At 39.4% G+C, this 22609-nt stretch overlaps 1 long non-coding RNA gene across 3 annotated transcripts in view; it reads right to left on the reverse strand.

Annotated features, from left to right (window-relative positions):
• LOC108270411 (uncharacterized) overlaps positions 1-22609 on the reverse strand; it is an 84322-nt gene that overhangs the window by 51583 nt on the left and 10130 nt on the right. For 2 of the 3 annotated variants that reach the window (XR_001813685.3, XR_001813684.3), the window contains exon 3: positions 19683-21233. The exons of the other annotated variant lie outside the window; for it this stretch is intronic. This is a non-coding gene — a long non-coding RNA (uncharacterized LOC108270411). Of the gene's footprint in view, positions 1-19682; positions 21234-22609 lie in introns of those variants that run through there. 3 annotated transcript variants of the gene reach the window in all.

The raw sequence follows: 22609 nt of genomic DNA on the forward strand, positions 1-22609 counted from the left end.
ATTTTAAAAACTAATCCTTTTATAATTACTCTGCTGGTATCATTTTCAAGTCCCGGACTGTAACTTTCTCAATCTAGTCAGTTGCATGAAGTCCTAGTCTGGAGAGAGTTTATTGTCACTGTAAAAAAAAATATTTAAATTCAAGTATGGTTGTTTGCATGAATCCATAGTAACTGGTTCTATAAAGCAATACTGCAAGGCAAGACATGATGTATACTTGGATTTTTTCATTTTGCATTAATGTAATCAGTGTAAGAACTTGTTTTCCATCTCTCTCTCTCTCTCTCTCTCTCTCTCTCTTTCACACACACACACACACACACACACACACACACACACACACACACACACACACACACACACACACACACACACACACACACACACACACACACAAAGGTAAACTGGAAGCCAGCCAAATTGTTGCACTGCTTCAATGGCAGCATAGCCCCAGGGCAAGCTAAACATGATACCCCCATATCAAACCCAGGAGAGCCAAATGAAGGCCAGACAGCCCCAGGACTCATCCAGGCCTGGAGCTGGGGTTAATGTTGGGCCTCACCTTCTGCGGCTTCTCATATCCCGTTCCCTTTCGTGTATGTGTGTGTGTGTGCGCACGTGCACGTGTGTCTAAGTGTATGTGTGTGTGTAGGCATGCACAAGCAAGTAGTTCTCGACACATACCGTGGCCTTGCCAGGAGCTGTGTTTTACCTGTCACATTGCTCCATTCCTTCCACTTTATCTTCCACGGATGTGAGGAGGATTCCCTTCTTTTCAATACCGATGCTGGTGGGGGCTCTGTGATGCGCTTCACCCTCTCCGGTAATTTCTTCCAGTCCTGAAGTGAGCCTGATCCTGGGCCTGAGACGTGACCCAGAGCCTCAGCTTTTCGCCTGGACTGCCATTAATCTCTCTGCCTGAGCCGGGCTCAGTGAGATCACCACATGGCAGTACAGAGGAGCCCTGCTCAGTGCCACGGGGTTCCGGCCCTTTTCCATATACCTCTGGAAAAGGGGTAAACTAAAGACCGCTGGAAAATTGGACTAACTTAATGCTGTAATGTGCTTCTTAGCATTCGCTTGCCGGGGAACTACAGCAGCACTTTGAAGCATCACATGCAACTTAATACAAACTAAACAGCTTTTACATTCACTGCTTTTAGCCTCCACAGGAGTCACTGCTTGGATATGTGGTTCCACAAGGGGTTCATTTGATACCTGTTTTACTTCACTGTCATCAATCTGATGTTCATGTTGTTAAATATATTTATGCTCTTGTCATACTATGCTAGGATGTAATGCGTATACTGGAGTAACTACATGAACAGAGTTTTATGCGAGCTAAAGTGGGCTCAGATTCCAAAACTACTGATTGCTGCGTCTGGTGGATCCCAGCATGTGAAAACTGTTTCATTATCTGCGACTTCCTACATACATAGGGTAATACGAAATACCAAAATAAACCGAGTGAGTGAGTGAGTTAGCCTTCAGGAGGTTGATGGTGGAGATTACTGCACTGCCAGTAGAAAGAGCAGGCCATAGAGCAGACACATGTGCATGCCAGCGGAGTTCAGTTATTGATGAGCACAGCCTCGGTTCTGTGGCGAGAACTTTCTTTTAAGATCCATCTCACCACAGAAGAGAGGTCTGCATTCTCTCCGCCTTCGTCATCGTGGATCTGTAGGACAGATGATATGGATTTTCTGCGGCTGGGTGATGGTGTGCGGGTTGCTTTTGAAGAACGGCAGAAAGTGACGTAAACCGAGAGCGAAACAAATGCAGTGTGGGATTGTAAATGTCAATTTCTGAGATGTTCATCCACAGCAAAGACTTTATGCCCTTTTATTTGTTTATTAAATTACAGTCCATGCAGGGGTCATCTAGATTAGGGACTCTCAAACCTTCTCGAGACATGGGCCTCTTTAACTGTCAAATAAATTTCACAGACCCCTTCAGCACAGATTGCTTTTATGAACATAATCCAACAATTTAAATATTAGGCTCATTATTCAAACGTGTACAGTAATATTCTGCCGATTTATTGAAACCCTAGAGCCGTTTTGTTTTATTATTAAACTTTCCAACAAAAGGACATACTGGGTCCAAGACTACATTATTTATAGGCCTACTTGCTTTTGAGTTATTGAGGTCTGGATTAAACCCATTCAATACAAGCGATTGGTCAAATAAAGCTAATAACTATAAGAATCTCAATAAGAATTAAAATAACTTTGATGTTGGTGGATTGTGATTTCCTGTAACAAAATACTTACATTTACGCCATTTGGCAGACACCCTTATCCAGAGTGACCTACATTTCTCTCATTGGGTTAAGGGCCTTGCTCAAGGGGCCAGAAGTGGTAGCTTGGCAGTGCTGGGATTTGAACTCATGACGTTCCGATCAGAAGCCTTATCCACTGAGATTCACAGACCCCTGGCTATTCTTCACGGGCCTTACTTTAAGAATCACTGAACTAAATAACAGGGGAAATAATCCTGATAACACTGTCATTATGCAGAAATATTTTCATCGAGCTTCCATTGTTGTTGTGATACAGATCAAAAGGTAGTAAAGTTACGAGTAACACAAAATGGGCCAATAAAGACGGCTGATTAAATAAATCTCAACTGCATTTTGCTGCTAGTTTATGAGGGGAAAAAATATCATTATTACAGCTCGGGAACATTTTTTGGAGCAAATATTTTCCATTGTGTTTAAAACTCTTCATACAATCAGTTTGTAGTTTGGTGATCTAAACTCCTAGTTTACTGTAATGTATTTTTTTTAAAGAAGAAAGGGGCAGCAAAAGTCTATGCTCAATTAAGCCGTTTAGCAGAAATACAGCAAATAAATCACTTTGTCAATCGATGTTCTCAATAATTAAATGCTGGGCAATAGATTTTCTGTTTGGAGGCTGTCGATATGAATGAAATTTATAACTACGGCCAAACAGGAAGTCAATTTTTACTGCAATTCAATTTTCGACTGGAACACGTATAATGTGAATATGGCCATAAGCGGAATATTAGAGGCCGACTGAGTTTTTTTTTTTCCAGCCGGCCTGATCAATAAATTAAGGTAAAAGCAGTGGAGCTCTGGCAGACGTACGCGTGGAGTAAGACTCGCTGTGTTTTCAGAGGTTATCCTTTATAAAAATCAATAGGCAGTGCTGTAATATGATCGTGTGTGTGTATTATTTCACAATTCACAGGTGAATGCATTGCATGAGATACACGTTTGTGAACTCAGTCTCACATCCAGTTGAAAGATTCCTTTAGGACGATGTGTCCCTCTGGACAGGATGAATACAATCACACTCATCTGGATTTCTAGCTCAAAGCGACAGTATTTACACATTACAGATGTAATGAAAAAAATGTCTCATATGACGACTGAAGTCTAAAAAGTCTTGGAAAGAGACTTCTTTATAGACGACTATCATGCCGTAGGCTGTGATGAGTTGGAAGAGCTAGTGAACTGCAGGTGATGACAGAGGTCTGGATATATGCAAGTACTTGAGCTAAAGCAAATAATCTGAACAAACACAAATATGCAATGAAGCTGTCAGAGTGGGGATCCGGACATGGCTCCATGTAAATCACCCAGTTATCATAATATTACACCTCTTCAAATAGACTTCCCCAGAGAAGCAGAGAAAGAGGGAAAGAAAGTGAGAGAAACTGAAATACCCTGCTGTGTAAATCATAACCGCATTACCAACTGTGCTACTTCTGCTGTCCAACTAGAGGACATCAGGATGACGAGTTCTAGCAAGACAAGCAAGCATGGGCCACATTCAGTCTCTACTTTTACTGCTTGAGTGCAAGAGCAAACACACTGAATGTTCATTCCTGTCAGGGAAGAGTTAAACAGCCAAAAGGTCTGCTTCTGGGACTCCATTTTCAATCCTTCTAGACACTTCATTGGTACAGCAGACCAGCGGGAGAAGAAAGAGCTGTTGATGGAATGCAGCCATTTCGGTGACCTTGTGGCTCTCCCTCAGAGGAAGGCCGGAGACAGGTAGATATATGGCCAGTTTGTTATTGTGAATTCCAGATCCTGCGATTATCTCGGACTCCACTTCTGGAGTTTTTTAATCTCGGATTCCTCAGTCGGTTCACCCAGGGTGCTGTTGCTGCCTTGCACTCACCTTTCCCTGACCTACACGCTTTTTTCACCGTCTACCAGAAGAAAAAAAATGGCAGAGGAAAAAAAAAGTACACCTTACAGATTCCAGGGCCAGGCTCAAGTTTCATTTTAATGTCCGTTTACATGTGGGCTGGTTGGTGGGGGAGAACGGCGAGGAGGCGGGGGAGTCCCCCTTTGCAGCCATTAGTTTTACAGATGAGTGCTGATGTCACAGGCTCGGCCAGCGGAGGCTAGCTGACATGAAGCAGCAGCGTAGCCGGTGCCAGGGAATTTATTTTCCCTGTTGACTAAGCATCAAAACTTTCAACCTCTCATGGAGTGTGATAGACAAGACAAACACATCAGTCTTCAACGGCCACGCTGAAATTTGGCCAGCATCGAGACAAAAGGGAATCGGTTTCGGAGTTGTGCTGATTGCAAACACTATTACTGTCGCGAGATGTAATAAGATTCTGTGAGTGTATGTTTGGATTAGGTGATTACTAACTTCTACTTCTTTTTCACTTTCAGTGTGCTCCAGCATCAGGCCATAGGATAAGAGTTCAGGACTGGCAAAACACAACATGGTACTTTTACAGCAAGCCTTAACTGAATAAAAGGAAAAATGAGGTATGAAAATAGACACAGCTGGCAAGATGCAAAAACAATAGGCCAGCTGTTTCTTTTTTAGAGTAATGGTCTTCAGACCCAACTAGACCTGATGAGGTCAGGAGAGTTAGTGCTCTTGTAAAACTACAGGTGAGATTAAAAGAAAAGGACTATTTCTATAACAGAGGCAGACTGGTACCGGTTTTTACAGTAGTTTACATAGCACGGGTTTCTGGGAAGTTTTCCTAAACTGTAATATTTTGCATTATGTATCTCAACCACAATAAAGTTTTACCATTTAAAAAAATCTGGAATCCCCCAAAAGTGAAAAGGGAGAAAATTTGCATTTAAATAATCCATTCAGACATTTTGACAGCTGCTATCTGATTTCAAACTCAACTGATTAGGGTTATGTTTGCTCCGTTATGGCAAGCAGCTATCCCATTACTTGATCCAGGTGTGACATTCACTGTGTAACAAAAACTGACTGTTTTTACCACATTGTTGGTTTTATATATATATATATATATATATATATATATATATATATATATATATATATATATATATATATATACACACACATACACACACACACACACACACATACACACACACACACATATATATATATATATATATATATATATATATATATATATATATATTTATATATATATATATATATATATATATATATGTGTGTGTGTGTGTGTGTGTGTGTGTATGTATATATATGTTGGCCAAAATTCAGCCACAGCAACATTTGATGGTTTTTCTCAGACTGTCACACAAATATTATACAGTGTCTGTAAAAGCTAAACAGAGTTTAGGCATCGATAAAACATTTCTGTAAAAGATAGATGAGTGCACTATACTTTAAAAGAACCCTTTAAAGAGAAATTCAGTGAAGATGTGTGTGTGTGTGTGTTTATAAAATAACTGTTTTGCTCCAATTGTAAAAGTAACCACTAAACTACTATGAACATAAAACAGGCATGGATCCATAAGCATCGCCTTAAACAATGATTTAAAGTGTAATTCTTTCTCCTCACACTATATAATGCTACATTTACTGTATGCTCATATTTATATAGTCCTGCCATTCAAGGGATAAATCTTTGATAAGAAGTGTGAAAGAATTCTTTCATTGATTTATTGATTTATTTGCCTTCATCTGGATGATTTTTGCATCCTTTGCCACTGGACACAAGGCAGGAATACACCCTTAAAGAGATGCCGCTGCAGGTCAACATGCACACTCGTTCACATCTAGGAGCAATTTAGAGTAGGCAGTCCATCAACAGGCATGTTTTTGTGAGGAAACCAGAGGCCCTGGAGGAAACTCATGCAGACATGAGGAGAACATGCACATAGACAGTTCAGGATCGAACCAGGGACCTTGGAGCTGTGAGTTGTCTTATTGTCGTAGTGCTTCAATATCTATGAAGGGACCTGTAAGTAAACGCTTGGAATAGGCATGGGAGGCAGCATACATAACCACACTGCTACGTTACAAACACAAGATACATATCCCATAATCCTGTGCGTCAGTCAATCTGAAAAACAAAACTAAACAAAACAAAAACAAAGAATGATCATGCCTCGACTAACAGACTTTTAACTTTAATGGCCTTATCATATGTTTTTAACGTAGCCGTGTGGTGATATACGCAGTCTCCTCCGCCTGTGTCAAAGCATTTCCTTACAAGTACCTTCATAGATATGGACGCACTATGATTATAAGACAACTCACAGCTCCAAGGTCCCTGATTCGATCTTGAACTCAGGTTACGTGGAGTTTCAGTGTATGTTCTAACCGTGTCTGCGTGAGTTTCCTCCTGGGTCTCTGGTTTCCTCTCAAAAACATGTCTATTAATGGACTGGCTACTCTAAATTGCTCCTCGATGTGAATGTGTGTGTGCATGTTGACTTGCGTTGATGTCCCATTAATGGGTATATATTCCTGTCCAGAGAAGGGCTCCAGATCCACCACAAATCCTGACCAGGATAAAGGGGTTACTAAAGAAGGAATGACAGAACAGGCAGAAAGGCATCAAAGCAGCTGCTTTCCTTTTTGTACACACTTGATATATTCTTCTTGGGCACTGGCCAGATTTTAGGAACAGTATTTTGACATGTGTTTAAGGTTTGTTGTTGTATGTACGCTGAGAACTGTGGAATGCGTAAGCTAGCTCTGTCTACACTCCCTAACTGCAGGGCCAAGACTGTAAGCGAGGCTCTGAGCACACTTCACTAACTGCATGTCTGCGCATCATTCCTTTGAAAAGTTTGTCAGTGTGACAGCGTCACAGGGGTTTTTGACGCCGTCTGTCACGCTAAAACTCACGCCTGCTTCTGTCGCCGTCAGCTCTTATCACCGCTCATTCCTTAAGTTTGTGCTTGCAAAATATTCTGCCAAATATTACCACCTCCCGCCCCCGTCCGGGAGAGAATATGAAAGTGTGAAATAATCTCTTTCTCTCAGTTTTATCTAGGAGTCATCCTTCATCCCAGTGCTCAAACATTCAGGATTTTCATCAGTCACTCAACTGAAAAGAAAAGGGAAAAAAAAAAGAAAAAAAGAAGCACGTTAATGTTTTGATGTTCATCTTCTCGAATATGAACCAGCATGACAACCTTAGCGCTCTGATTCTTTTAATATCTCCCAGAATTATTTCATTTCACCTTGGGTTAAATGCTACTGTCAGAACATGACTGCATGTGAATTTGCCGCATGCTGAAAACAATGATGAGGGGATGCGGGGGAGGCGTACGTGTGTGCTTTAATTGCATTACAAGACAAACATTTAGGAGCATAATACAAAATAGCAGAGGCACAATTTTACAGAGCGCAGCCGCATAAAAACACAGTGCCTCAGATCAATTTTGGCATATCCATCACAATGCCCTATCAGCGAGGTGCAGAGTAACCTGATTTAAGGCTGATTAATTGGATTTGTAGGAGGGACACAGAGGGGTGGAGGGGCTCCCAGACAAAAACAAAAGCCCGAGATTAATCGCTCGCCCGCGCCATAACGCTGCTTAGAAAAGCCCATCTTGAAACAGTTCTTCGACGAAGAAACGACTGCACGATTCACGCATAACTTGCTGCCACCGGCGATGCTTTCCCTCCAACTCGGCTTGTCAGGTGTAATCATTTTGTTCAGCTTAATGTTTTATGCAAATGCACTCGAGGGTAAGGTTAGGGTGCTGCTGGGGTGGAGGATTTGTTGTCTAGCGTGTGTTGTTTTTTTCAAGTGCTCAAAAAAAAAATATTTGCACTTCTCTGAACATTGCCCTGATTATTTCCTGCTTGCATCTGTGGGGTTTTGTCTTTGCTGCGTGTGTGTGTCTCCGGTGGGGATCACAGAGTGTGTGGCACATCACAAAACCGCCAGCAGCATAGCTCCCCAAACCCACTGGAGAGAAGAGTAAAGTACAGGACTACAGCATACCTAAACACTCACTTCCTTTATTATACACACCTCACATGCCATTGCATTGGGTGCAACAGATGTATGTACTGCAATCTCCATTTGAATAACAGGTTTATCCACATAACTGCTTAAAGAAAAAGTTTTAACTTGTTCTAACTGAAGAAATGAAAGGGTTACTAAGTATATTTATTCTCATTATCTCAAGATACTACTACTACTACGGCAAGGATAATACAAGCTTAAGCTGTCCTTTCATGCCTATGCAGTCAATTCCTAATTCCCTCAAATCTAAGCAGGTATGCAGCACAAACAATGTGACAGGACCATGACTGTCAAATTCCTCTTTTGGAATACATTTGAACATTAATTAGCCTATGAACTTATGTTACTGCAGACTGAACAAACATGATCCTGAACTACCGGACATCTTTAACAGACCGATTCGCTTTTTAAAAGCTCCTGCAACACAAAAGCTGAATTGCAAATACAGTGGAGTCCAAAAGTAAATGGTAAATGGTCTGCACTTATATAGCGCTTTACACTGTGTCTCATTCACCCATTCACACACACGGTTGCAGAGCTGCCACGCAAGGCGCTAAATTGTCATCGGGAGCAACTTGGGGTTCAGTGTCTTGCCCAAGGACACTTCGGCATGTGGAGTCACGTGGGCCAGGAATTGAACCGCCAACCCTACGATTAGTAGACAACCCGCTCTACCACCTGACCCACAGCTGCCCAGTCTGAGAGCACTAGTGAAAAGCTTCAATTTTGCATTCGTTTCTAATTTAACACAACAATTTTCATTACAAATGATATTATTGACAACAACTTGAGTGAAAAGTAGAATCTTTGAACTATTTACATGTTTCTTAGTATTCTTGCTTTAATGACAGCGTGCACTCGAGCTGACACGGACTCCACAAGTCGGTATATAATAATGCAGATAAATAAATAATACATCATGCAGAATCTTCCATATTAAATATTCACGATTTTGAACTTTTACTTTCTTTGTTTTAAATATTTCAAAATTCTAAAACTTTCTGTTCATTTCCAATTGTAAATAAAAATTTTTTTAAATCCCAGATTTTCAAGGTGGTCTCAGACTTTTGGACCCCACTGTAGCTTCCTATTCGCTATACATGTATAGGTTCACTACACAAGATATGATATAGTGACCCCGTAGACTCCAAATAAAGAGAACTTAAGAAAAAGAGTAACTCCAAACAATGTCCTCTGAGATTGCTAACTAAGGTGTACATTTCAAACATGATAGAAGTATAGCATAAATGATTTGCAGAGACATATCTCTACATCCAGTGACAAGCATCATTTAGGAAATGGGTTTTAATATATTTGTGCAATGTGAATAGAAGTAGAACATGGGATTGTAAAATGTGGATTTTGTGCCTTACATATAATATTATAAAGTTGAAACTTAAACAATAAATCCATCGTGACAGCCCTATATAGGACTGACATACGCAATCATACAAACTAAAGCTACAAACTAAACCTTCATAGTATTCATATTCACTCCACTCCACATAAATAAAAAAGGTAATCACCCAGAAAAATCAATGCCGAGGAAAAGTAGAGGCACAGGGCACGTGTAACATAGCCCCAGGTCCCCACAGTGAACACCTGCCTTTTTGGACTTTTATTGGCCTATATCTTTTTTTATAGTTAATCGTCATCATCATCATCATCAGAGGACATCTGAAATCCAAGAAAAATGTCAGCGGTGAAGAAGCCAGCGAGCCGCTGAAGGTAGTCCTCGCCTGAGGTTTTGTTTTTTTTCTCCCTCCTCATACCAGCCTTAATTTGCTGCCAGATGCAATAAAGGGATGTAGCCGATGGAGGGAGGGTGACTTTCTTATCTACAGAGTGATATTCTCTGCCTGGGTCTTTTATCACCTTTAAAACCCAGCACACTTTAATGCAGTGCACTGAGCCTTATTGAGCTGGAGCTAAACGATTCTCTTCCCGCTACCCCCCTTTTCACTCTGCCAAAGCAAGAGCCTTTAAAGTACTTTTTTTGCAGCTCAGTCTGACAGTTTAAAATTATTTATCATTATTTCATCTTAACCGGCGACGATGTTGCCAGGCAGTTATGGGAAATTAAGCCGTGAAACGAGTCTTCAGAAATGGCTGGGTGCAAGAAAGGCGTCACCTCTGACTGTGTGGAATATAGCGCATGTGCCCTGTGACAGAAAGCCAGAGCCAAACTACTTTTAAAGGACCGCATGAAAACATAAGAAGTGTGGAGAAAGAGAAAGGACAAAGAGATACACAGGAGGGCAATGATTCTGAGCTGATATTTAGGGCTTAATTTATACCATTATAACCCGCTTTTACATTTCCCCACCTTACACTGAGAAACAGCATGTTAAAGTAGCTTACTCAGGTGTGAAGAGACGAAAAACCTCCGCAAAAACTCAGAAGCTGCTCAGTACCGGCTTGTTATATTTAACTAGTTAAATACAGCTAGCTGACTTGACAATTCTGAATTTCAAAATTTTGAGCCATGAGGTTTCGACCCGGTATATTTATAGTACATGTGGTAAAAATTAAGTCTAGTACACAAAGTTTCAGGACATTTAGGAGAAACGTCCTTCATCAGATCTGCAAACAGTGTGCTTCTGAGTCTGTAAGAGGTGAATGCAATATAAATACAATGCATATCTGATTAATCGATGAATTTAGTAGTGCCGGCTGTGGTTCAATTCAGAGGTTTATATTAACGTGCTCATTCTAAGACATAATCCTTTCTATAGTTCATTCACAAGAACTTGTATGAAGCTTAATACCAAATAAAGGCTAAGTCTAATAATAAATTAATTAAAAACATGTTATTAAAAAAAAACAAAAAACAATTATTGATGTGGTGAAGTTTTCTGTAATAATACTTTTTTTGGAGGACTCTCCAGTGTCAGTGCTTGGTAACAGTCAGAGTTAAAGCTGTTGCTTTAAGTGTTCTGACATAGGGAAGTGTTCAAGCCAGAGAACTTTGTGTTTTGTGGTGTCTTTGGAACCTGACAAGTGGATGACAATTTTTGGATGTACTATGGGAAGAAAGTAAGCTGGCAGGGGAAATGTGATGCACTGGAATAAGTTGTGCTGGGAAACTTTGGCTCCTGGCATTCATGTCGATGTTACTCTGACATGTACCACCTAACTAAACATTGTTGCATACAATGTACACCCCTTCATGGCAACAGTATTCCCTAATGGCAGTGGCAGGATAATGTGCTCTGCCACACTGGTAAAATTGTTCAGGAATAGTTTGAGGAACTTGACAAAGAGTTCAAGGTGTTGACTCGACCTCCACATTCCCCAGATCTCAATCCGATCCAGTATCTGTGGGATGTGCTGGACAAACAAGTCCGATCCCTGGAGGCCCCACCTCGCCACTTACAGGACTTAAAAGACCTGCTGGTAACATCTTGGTGCCAGATACCACAGCACACCTTCAGAGGTCTTGTGGAGTCCATGCCTCGACAGGTCAGAGCTGTTTTGGCAATACAAGGGAGACCTACACAATATTAGTCAGGTGGTTTTAATCTTATGGCTGATCAGTGTATAGAATATATTTAGAAAATATATATGCTATAGTGAAGCTAAGTGCCATTCATTAAGAAATGTAAAAAAAACCTGCTGTGGTACTGTATAAGCAGAAAAATACCATTCAGGATATACTGTTAGAAGGAAACCTCTGGATGTCATTGATTATTTTATAACAGCATGTCCTAAAGTGTTTTATTCCTTGCTGGCTCTCACACAAACACAACAACCACAGAGATTAACACACATGATATTCTGACTTTACTTATTTGCCACATCGAAATTTCTGTCCTAAAATGTTTAATAGCATTTTCCAAGCCCTTCGTTTTCATGAGAGCAATGCAGAACATAATTTTCAGTGAGCAATAATGATGTGAGGATCTCAAATATGTGCGTAGGCCTATTTCATATTTAGCTCTGATCACAATGACAATTAGGCAACGATGCTTCACACAAAAGAAACATTTCATTAAAATATTAGAACCATACAAGCTGCTGATTATTTGCCTGGGAGTATGACAAAAGAGGGAAGAAGAAAATAACAAAGGATGCAATTAAAACCTTTTATTTATTTATTTTAAAATATTTTTTAAAATATATTTGTGAGGCAGTGTCTGTCCCTCTCATTAGGAACTGGATTGGGTTCTCACTAAGCTGAATCCCATTACGATGACCTTTACTCATTACTTCAGCATTACAGCATGAGACACATTCCTCTTTTCTAATCATAATGAGGAGGCCAATATACAGACTAATACATAATCTGATCAGGGGCCTCAGTCTGCAATTAAAGAGACCTTTTTAAAGTTCACCTCCATTACAGGCTTGAAGCACTGTGAATGACGCACTGGCTGGAACTTAATAACAAACATGCAGCCGTTAATTATGGCCTGTGTTTGTGTGGCTCGAATGGTTTCGAATTTTTCGAGATATGATCCCCAGTTGTGACTCTGACACACTCATAGAAAAACATAGCTTAGTTAATTTAGTTAATTTAGCTGAAATCATAGGCAGGTGGGCTAACTTAAACATACGGTGACACATTTGTGAGTTTCTACTAGAAAGTGCTAAGAAAAGGCACTTATTACACTGTCAGAAAAGTTGTGGTACAATTCCTGCACACATCTGATAGAAAATGATTTCAAATTACAGGGGTGTCAAGCTATGGACATTTTTCACTGTCATGATTTACTGATACAGGATTTATTATGCAGACTCTAACACCTGACTACAGCACTGTTTCAACAATAATGACAGTGAAGAATATTAGATATGAGCAGACTACTGTACTCACACTAACGGTAATCACAACAGGACCAGCGATTATCAACACAGCTAAATCCACAGCAGGATCAATGTGGCTTAAATTACCCATGGTTAAGAAACTGGTTCTCTGTTTCAATAAATTTTTTTTTAAAAAGCTCACAACGATCCCAAGGGTTTGTGCTTTTATGTCATAGGATACAGTAATGCAGCATGGCGTTTCAGCTAGAAATACAGGCTTGAATGTATTTAGCAAGATTTGTCTCAAAATATCTAAATATGATAATAGCCTCAAAAAAAGGTACGCCCTCGGAAGAAAAGACAATAGTCTGGTGTGACCTCTACTTAATAATAGGTAGCTCTGCTGATTGCCAACCAAAGAGACCATAGTACCACCCATTTCGTTTCTATTGTCACAATAACAAGGCTTGTGAATTCACAGGTAAACATTCACCTAGATAAAGTCATGGTGGACTGGACAGAAGCAAAACAAATCATAAATGCTATGGCTAAACCATAGAAGAAGTTGGCACTTTTGTACAGTGGACATAAGAAGTCTGTTAATATGGCAGGTTTTTGTGAAGTCAAAATACACTAAGATAAATCATGTCAGATCTTTTCTCCACCTTTAATGTGTAATTGGAAAGTATACAAATTAAGTGGAAAAACAATCTGGAATTTTTTAGGGAAAAAAACAAAAACAAAAAAACTTACAATAACCTACCTGCATAAGTGTTCACACCCCTAAACTAATACTTCGTTGAAGCCCCTTTGAATTTGTGCAGATTTTATTAAACCACTCAGTCTTTTTGTGTAAGAGTCTATCAGTGTGTCACATCTTGTCTTGCCAATATTTTCCCACTCTTTCTTGCAAAAACAAAAACATTCTAGATCCATCAAATTGTGAGGGTATCTCCTGTGTACAGCCTGCTTCAGGTCACCCCTGAGATTTTTAGCGGGATTCAGGTCTGGGCTATATCTAGATAATTCACTGATCTTCTTTTGGTTAAGCCATTCCTTTACTGATCTTCAACTTACTAGCAGACAGCTGAAAGTTTTGCACTAAAATCAACTGGTATTTGTAGCTATTCATGATTCCCTCCACCTTGATAAAAGCCCCAGCTTTAGCTGAAGAAAAGCAGCCCTAAAGCATGATGCTGCCACCACCATGCTTCACCGTGGGTATAGTGTTCTTTTGGTGAAGTGCAATTTTTGGTGCCAAACATACCTTTTGGAATTATTACTGCTCATTTTGCCACATGGTGTGATTCAGTTGAGTTTGGATGTTTTTTTTTTTGTGAGAAAGGGCTTCCGTCTAGCCACCCTACACCATAACCCAGACCTGTGATGAATACGAGAGATTGTTGTCACATGCAGAGGGTAATCAGTACTTGTCAGATATTCCTGCAGCTCCTACAATATTGTTTAATGTTTAAGGGTGTGCACACTTATGCAACCATGATATTGCAACTTTATTATTTATTTATTTATTTATTAAAGCTTTAATTTTTACAAGTTGTAATTTCGCACTGAGGGTGGAAAATGTTCTGATATGATTTATCTTTTTTCCATAACAAAAACCTGCCATTTTACCAAGGGTGTGTAGACTTTTATATAGACTGTAGATGTATGAAAGGTGCTATATAAATAAACCATATTGTCATAAATTCATCTTTAGTAACTGCCTTATCCTGGTTAGGGTCATGGTTAATACAGGACCTATACTGGGAACACTGGATACGAGTCATGAATATACCCTGGATGGGCTTTTATGGGATGTGATGTACACACAAATTCACACACTCACTTACACCTTGTGCAAATCCACCTACCAGCACCAGCATGTTTTTGGGAGGTCGGTGGAAACTGGTGAACCCAGAGAAAACCATACATTTACAACAACAACACCAATAATTATAATAATAATAATAATAATAATACACTGACTCTCCCAAAGTAAGTGTGTTGAGAATATGTTTGAAACACACGAACTGAAAATTGCCAAACTGAATGAAGTATAAGTTTATAAGTATATGTTTTTGCTTGAGGATTTACTGTAGACACTAAATATAGAAGCATTACATAGTACACCCATAAGTAATAAAATATTACAATTGAAAAAAGGCTGAGCTCTTTTCACCACAATCATTTCAAACAAGCTTTGAAGCTGGGGGGCCTGCTGAGGGCACAAATGCTTTTAATCAAAATGTCTTCATGCCACACAGGCTCCTTTCACGATGGCCATGCAGACATCAACTCAAGATGGAGACATTTCTCTGACAGCATGCATTATTAATATCCAACTACAACTGTGGTAATAATTACATTTAATAGGTCCATTCCCATGCAATTAACTCTCTCATGCACACTGCTCGGTCACTACAACACAGGTAAAAGTCACTCCTATATAATAGAGAGATGCGACACTCTAAGATTCCTCCATACATTTGTTATGGTGCACAATCCTGATGGACCGACAAAGGCTCTGGAGTGGCCGAGCTCCTTTGCTGTGTTTACGTTGTAAGAAATGAGACAAAACTGTGACCAAATTCCTCACACTTCCTCCTTTCCACACCTCATGGGCCAGTGGGTTTGGGTCCGCCACCGCCACGGCTCTGTGGAACTTTGGCTGTGTGCCTTCTCACCCCTTCACAGGTGTTTCCCATTGCTGACTCGTACTCTCTTCGCACACACTGAAGAGCAACATTGTTTTAAGTGTGAGGGTTGCAGGCCCCCTGCAGCAGGCACTGACAGGCCCAGAAGCCCATGTTTATCTGTATGCATAAAACCCACACTGCACGCTCTACTCTACACAGGCACAAGGGACGGCACATGGTTTTAACATTACTGTGACTTTAAGGGGCCAGAAAGAACCTTGTCTGGTCCTTTGACAACTTAAATGGGCATGGCTGAAGATGCAACCATGCAAACAGAGCACTTTCATGGATTGTCTATACTCTAGAGATTTTTTTTTTTATTCAGTAAATGCTTTATCCTGGTCAGGGCCGTGGTGGATCCCAAGTATATCCGTGGAATACTGGACGTGAGGCAGGGACACACCCTCAATGGGACTCCAGTCCATCTCAGGACACACACACACACACACACACACACACATTCATTCACAGCTGGGGGTCAATATAGAGTAGCATTGTTTTGGGAGGTGGGAGGAAACCAGAGAAAACCCACAAAGACACAGGGAGAACATGCAAAACTCACATACTGAAAATTTACTCCAAATCATACTACTCTTTGGTTCAGCATTGCGGTACTGCAATTCCCAAATGGAATCTCACTGTTATTGTGGATATATCTGTAGATATATTTCATCCGGAGTCTCAGAAAGCTAGGGGTATTTGCTCTTACTACGATGTAACCTACAGACGAGTGACAAGTAATGCCACCAACAGCATTAAAAAAGACGTCGGAACTCCTCACTGTAGAGGACTTGTGGAGAACATGGTGAATGACTCATCTGTGGTTTTTGCAGCACTGTACTCTCAAATGTGCAAATTTGCACTGAAACCCTACTGCAATATCCCTCTCTAGGTAGCGGTGGACAAATTCCTCTTGCTGACAGTCTGATCACATCCTATATTAACATTCTCAGTCAATGACTATGTGATTTAAACCACAACATCCAATTCTATTTACTGTCTTTCAAATAGATGTGAATACAGATAACTCTTTAGTCATGGTTCCTATTTAATCAGAGCCAGCTAAGCAGCATTTGTGACTGAAGCTCCTTCCATCCGTACCCCAATAATAAACCCTGTTTCAAAGTCACTTTTGCAAGGTGGACTAGGCCTACTCAAGAATCTTATACTATACAGAGTGTGGTAGGGGGTTAACTGCTTAATTATATAATTTTATACCAGTGTTGTTGAATTAAATTTCTATAACAGCACAACTCTGACAGTAGAGCTTTAATTTAAACAATATTAATTCAAAACATATTAATGCACTCATATAATACTAATTTAAGTATCTAAATAATAATCTACATAAACTAAGGCTGATAATATGTGGACATATTTTATATAATAAACAGACATATATTAAAAATATAATTGTATAATCATTTTTGTAAGGAGATTAACATTTCAGTGTTTTATAATGGTTACTAAGTTTTCCTCCACATGAGAGTCTTCAAGACAGAGGACATTCTGGTTTCTCAGTAACACCTGGTCTTAGTGCTTTCAATCCAAATTTAATTCCATTTATTGACTGAGAAAAAAAAGAGATGATGCTGTTTATAGCTGCTAATGTAAGTGATAACTTGTCTCGCAGATGATCTAGAACATTAAATGTAACTATAAACAGTTAGAAAGTATAACGTGTCATTCACTAACAAATAAAAATTGTATTAGCTGGCAAATCACTGCGGTGTAAGAGGAATAAATACTGTAGATCAGAGACTGACCAGAGTTTCCTTGGTGATGCAGTTTTCAGATATGATTAAACTGCGACAATAAAAATAGTCTAAGAGTCTAAAACTCTTTTAGTGTCGGTGATTTTTCTGAATAGCATCATGAATCATGCCTTTTTATTCATAAATCATGAATAACCAGTAGTCATTCATGTAGTTAGAGTATGGTAACATTCAGTATGCTTACAGGGACAATAATCCAATATTAACCCGATAACAATACTCTGATTAAAAACTAGCATGTAAACAGTGATTATTGATGACCTTAATCTGATTAAAGTCATACTCGAAGTAAACACGAATCAAATTAAGACATGTGGAGTATTCCTGTTTTAGTCGCATTATCGACGTGTATTACAGACATGTACACACCTTAATCACATTATTAATGTCGTGTGGGAGTTTTCACCACATTTTGCGACAGGACACGTACACACACGGCAGCGCTCAACCGTTTGACGGCAAACAAGAGAGCACGGCTGCGTCCCAAACCACGTACTTAACTGCTATATAGTAGGAGAAATACATATGTTTCAGCTAATATATAGTAGGTAAGTATGTGGTTTAGAACACAGTCCACGGCTTCAAGCAGTCGTCTATTAGCACGTATGGCATGACAAATAAATAACTGCACTTGAAACTTTTGTAAAATTAAAAATGAAACACCCAAAACTGTATACGGTACCATAACGAAGACGAACGGTACGTCGATACGTGAAATTCTGGAGGGGACGTCGGGCGGTGTGGCGTAGGGACGTAATGACGTGTGCCGTTAATCGAGCTATGTTCTATAACATGTAAAACAGGAACATGAAAGGAGTATTCTAAAAGCGCCTCGTGTAAACGCCTTAATCACAATATTGTCTTATTCAGAATAAGGTCAATAATTAGATTACTGCTGTGCATGTAAACGTAGTCAGTAACAGTGCATCTAGAAACCTAACAAGTTTATCAGTTCAGTTGACCCTCTGGGGAACCCTTAAAGGTTCTACATAGAACCCTACAACAGAGCATCTCCCAATCAAAGAGAGTTCCAATGCCGTTCCACAGTGGAAAATCTTTACCTCTCCAAGGGATTCATGAGAAACCCATAAGAGTGTAGGGCTGCACAAAAGGGACAAAACTACTAAACATAGTCTGTGGACCAAAATAATTCACACCAATAGCAAGATTTATTAAGGGGAAAAAACCCCAAAGAAAACATAACTGGAACATGTCTGTAATTAGTCAGAACGATCACAGAACATAATACAAATCTGCGGTTTGTTTAGAATTTTGCAAAAAGCCAATTGTGAGATAATAATTAACAAACAATATACCGGGCAGCCCTGGATACAATGAAAGTTTCTTTCAGTATGATATGAAGCACACTTTAGAACGTACGGATAATATAACCCACAATCATATGTGTAAATCAACAGCACCTACACCAGCAATTAAGTAAAGACCAGGCATTGGCTAATAGCATATTGGAATGATATCATTGTTTTCTCTGCAGTTTGGGTGAATCATTAGTTCACCTCTGAATGCCTATAATGTGGGTAATTGCGGGACAGCTGCTTCCTTGCTACACCGGTGTCAAAGATACAAGGATCCACTGTAGGCGGTCTGCTCCTGTTTTAGCCACCTACCTTTCAAGTACACTCACAACATATAGGCAGCACCTCTGACACGCCAGTGAAAGCAGGAGCGCCTGACTGAGATTGCTCAGTAATTCTGGCCACATGATTGACTTTATGATCGCTTTAGTAGCGCAACCAGTCGTTATGCTTTCAACCCATGCCAAAAGTTTCCTGTGAGAAAGTGATGGGGAATTAGGAGGGGAGGGGGTGGGGTAAGTGGGGGAGGGCTGGGGGTTGCATTCAAGCACTCTGTTGAAGAGCGTGCAAAGCCATTCCTTCATAGACCCTCCTTCGTACACTTTTAATGGCACAGAATTATTGGCCTGGGTGGAACGCAACCAATGTCTTGGTTTAAAGCACCATACGTTGACAGGAGTGACACGGCCATTTTCCCGTGCTCCATTAGTGCAGAGAAGAGCCAGCCCTAGTGCTCTTAAAAGGCCTGAGCATGAACGCAAGCACATCGGCTCCTTCACCATTATCCTCTGATGGCTGTTATTTTCATATTGACAAATTGGTAAAACTGTCATGCTAGTCATACTGCGTGTCATACTAGTGTTTTATATATGTTCTGTATGGAAAGAATTCTGTCACGTGTGTGACTCATTATGAAATCATACTGTCGGTATAGCTGCATATTAAACCTTATATCACATTTGTAAAAGAAAACAGATAGGATTAAAAGGACATTTTTATCTACTTCATGTAAACAGATCTTTGATTTGATACATGATGGATTACTTAATAGTACTTACTGTTGTGATTGATGCTGTTTATTATTATTTTTGGAATAATCAGTTACAGTAAATTCATTTCAATGTTTTCCTTACCATAGGAAAGGCTTAGGTGTGGCACCTAAGTGTTTTTGTGGCGCACCTTAAGCCGAATTAATATAAAAAGGCATTCATTTTCATTAAATCTCAAATGTGTTATTTGGTGAAATGAATAGACCTTTAACTGTAAGTAGAATAAGTGTTGTCAGCTTTCTTTCACAAATACGGTAAGGATAATGAATAATGTTAAGGTTCATGAATGAATAATGTATGATAATAAAACTTAAAATAACTTCAAATTTCATAATCATTTCTTAATAACTTCAAAACCCCCAACCATTACCACCCTCCCGAACCCAGTCAGCACCTAAGCCCTCTCAAAACCTAGAGAGACCCCTGCATTTCAATTTGTTTTGATCCCTTGAAGTGAAAAGTAATTAGTAGACAAAAATGATGCTTTAATTCTTTTAATGTGCAGATTCTGGCATCTGCTTGACGGTTTTGCTTTAATTTATAAAGAAATCAGACAAGGGGGATTTCTGAGATCCTGAAACCCTGACAGTGAAAGTCTCTGCTGGTTTATATGCAGGCTTTGGAGAGTAATAACGCATCTTTCAGCAGGAAAACTCCACAACTGTGGGCTCCTATCAGACGAGAGCTATGGGAAAGCGCTGCTCCACGGAGAGTACAGAGATGCACCGGCGGTTTTGGATCTACAGGACGTGTGTATATGTTTGCATATGTCCATGTATACATCTGAGAATTATTGGGTTTTCATCACCAGATGCTTTCAAAGCGGCACATCATTAAAGTTTCCTCATCAGAAAAAAAAAAAGAAAGAAAAAGAAAAAGAAAAAGAAAGACATTGTTCTTCTGTAGCTATCTGCTATTTCTATTTCCTTCTACTTCTCTTCCTGGCACATGAGTTGGCAAGCGAGACTTTCTTTTACAGCACAACTGCACTGGCTCCCTGACAGCACAGCAGCTCCAGAGATGGCGCATTCTGCTGCTGTCTAAAGGGACCCAGCTTCTCTTTCATAAATCCCTCAAACATGTCTGCAGCATTTCTAGACGACATCATTAATGCTGCACTGAAAACGCCAGCGTTGGTCCAAAGCGAGGCTCGGGAGCGCCCCAGAGCCTTCTGAAACTGTACATCAGTGTATGATGTTTTGGCAAACCCATAGCTTCCACAAGCTCTTATACCAACTGGAAAACCCGGGCCAGCCCTCAGCGGCAGCATCCCCCGATGAGAGGCTAATCCGTAATTACCACACAGAGATGATTAGTTACTCCAAAGCCTAATAAATTTCATTTAGGCTCTGCAGCTGGCAAGGGAAATGCAGATAGGATAGAATGAGAGGCTGGTGAACCTTCTTGGTGATCCATGATTTAGTGATGCTGCTAAAAAAAAAAAAAAACAAGTTCTCCCTGTTAGTGTGTCTCAGCTAGGATGTGTATATATATATATATATATATATATATATATATATATATATATATATATATATATATATATATATATATATATATATATATATATAATCCTTATATACAAAATTAAGATTTTTAGTTATATTTTAAAAAGCATATAGCAAATGTTTTAACAATTTAACAACTTTATACAATTTTAAAGATTAAGCGCAAACTTTTAACATAAAATCAGCCAGTCAGTTTGGTATTATAAAAAAAACCCAACACATAACATTATTTTTATCTTACACACATAACAGCATGATATCCAATATAAAAATGCATTGTGATATAATTTGTCATGATATTATATTGTTATATCTCCCAGTCCTAATGTAGACTCAAAGTTTTCAGTCTTGTTTTATTCTACAAGGATGATCTTTTTTTTTTTCATTGTTTATTGCATTTTTCCCCACATAATCTCCATTTTGATCAGTGTAAGTGCTCTGGTACTTAGATAGTGTCTGGATTTGCTTAAATTCCAATTTATCTTGCACTGTTAAGGTTTTCATTTAACTCACCCTTGTAATTCTGCTTTTAAAAAATAAGGTGTGCAAAAATATACCATGCAAAAGCAGTTTATTAAATCATTACATACAAACCAGTCAATATGATAAGTTCACTATTCCAATTTTTTTTATATATATATATATATATATTTTTTTTTTGTATATTTCATTTATATCTCACTTTTAAAAAGAGGCATTTCGAGCCAAAGTGCTTTATAGCCTTGAAATAGCGTCACAAAGACTCTTATGTTCAGGTATTTCCAAATGCTAAAAAGTAAAATTAGGTTTTGCGATACATTATAGTAATAGTAACTGAAACCACTGGCTCACAAAGAGAAAAACATTTGGAAGGAGAAAAGTTACCCAGTCCTCCCACCAAAACACAGCCATGTTTACGTCTGGACTGGAGGATGTATACACACATGCGCATATTTCACAGCCGCACACAAAGAAACACAAACCGACTGCAAAATGTGGCCTCTTCTATCTGAGCTGCGATCTTGGTTAGCACCATGTGCTAAAGCAAAGTGACAGAGCTGCACTCAGAGCCTTGACTGACTTGTCAGTGTATCTCGGCTCATTAGGAGATATGATGAATGGGCCACTGCCAGCTAAGTCATTAAATCACTGCGAATCAGGACTGTACACATGTTTATAATCTGCTATTCAATTAGCACAGTGAAATAAAAAAATGCTAATGAAATAAAGAGGAAAAGGGCATTTCTGTTCTGTTCATTTGGCTCGGCTATGGTGGGAAAAAATAGTAATCGCCGGAGATTTATTATTTCTTTGTTAAGT

Source organism: Ictalurus punctatus, chromosome 9 (assembly GCF_001660625.3).
Source record: "Ictalurus punctatus breed USDA103 chromosome 9, Coco_2.0, whole genome shotgun sequence".
Classification (NCBI taxonomy): domain Eukaryota; kingdom Metazoa; phylum Chordata; class Actinopteri; order Siluriformes; family Ictaluridae; genus Ictalurus; species Ictalurus punctatus.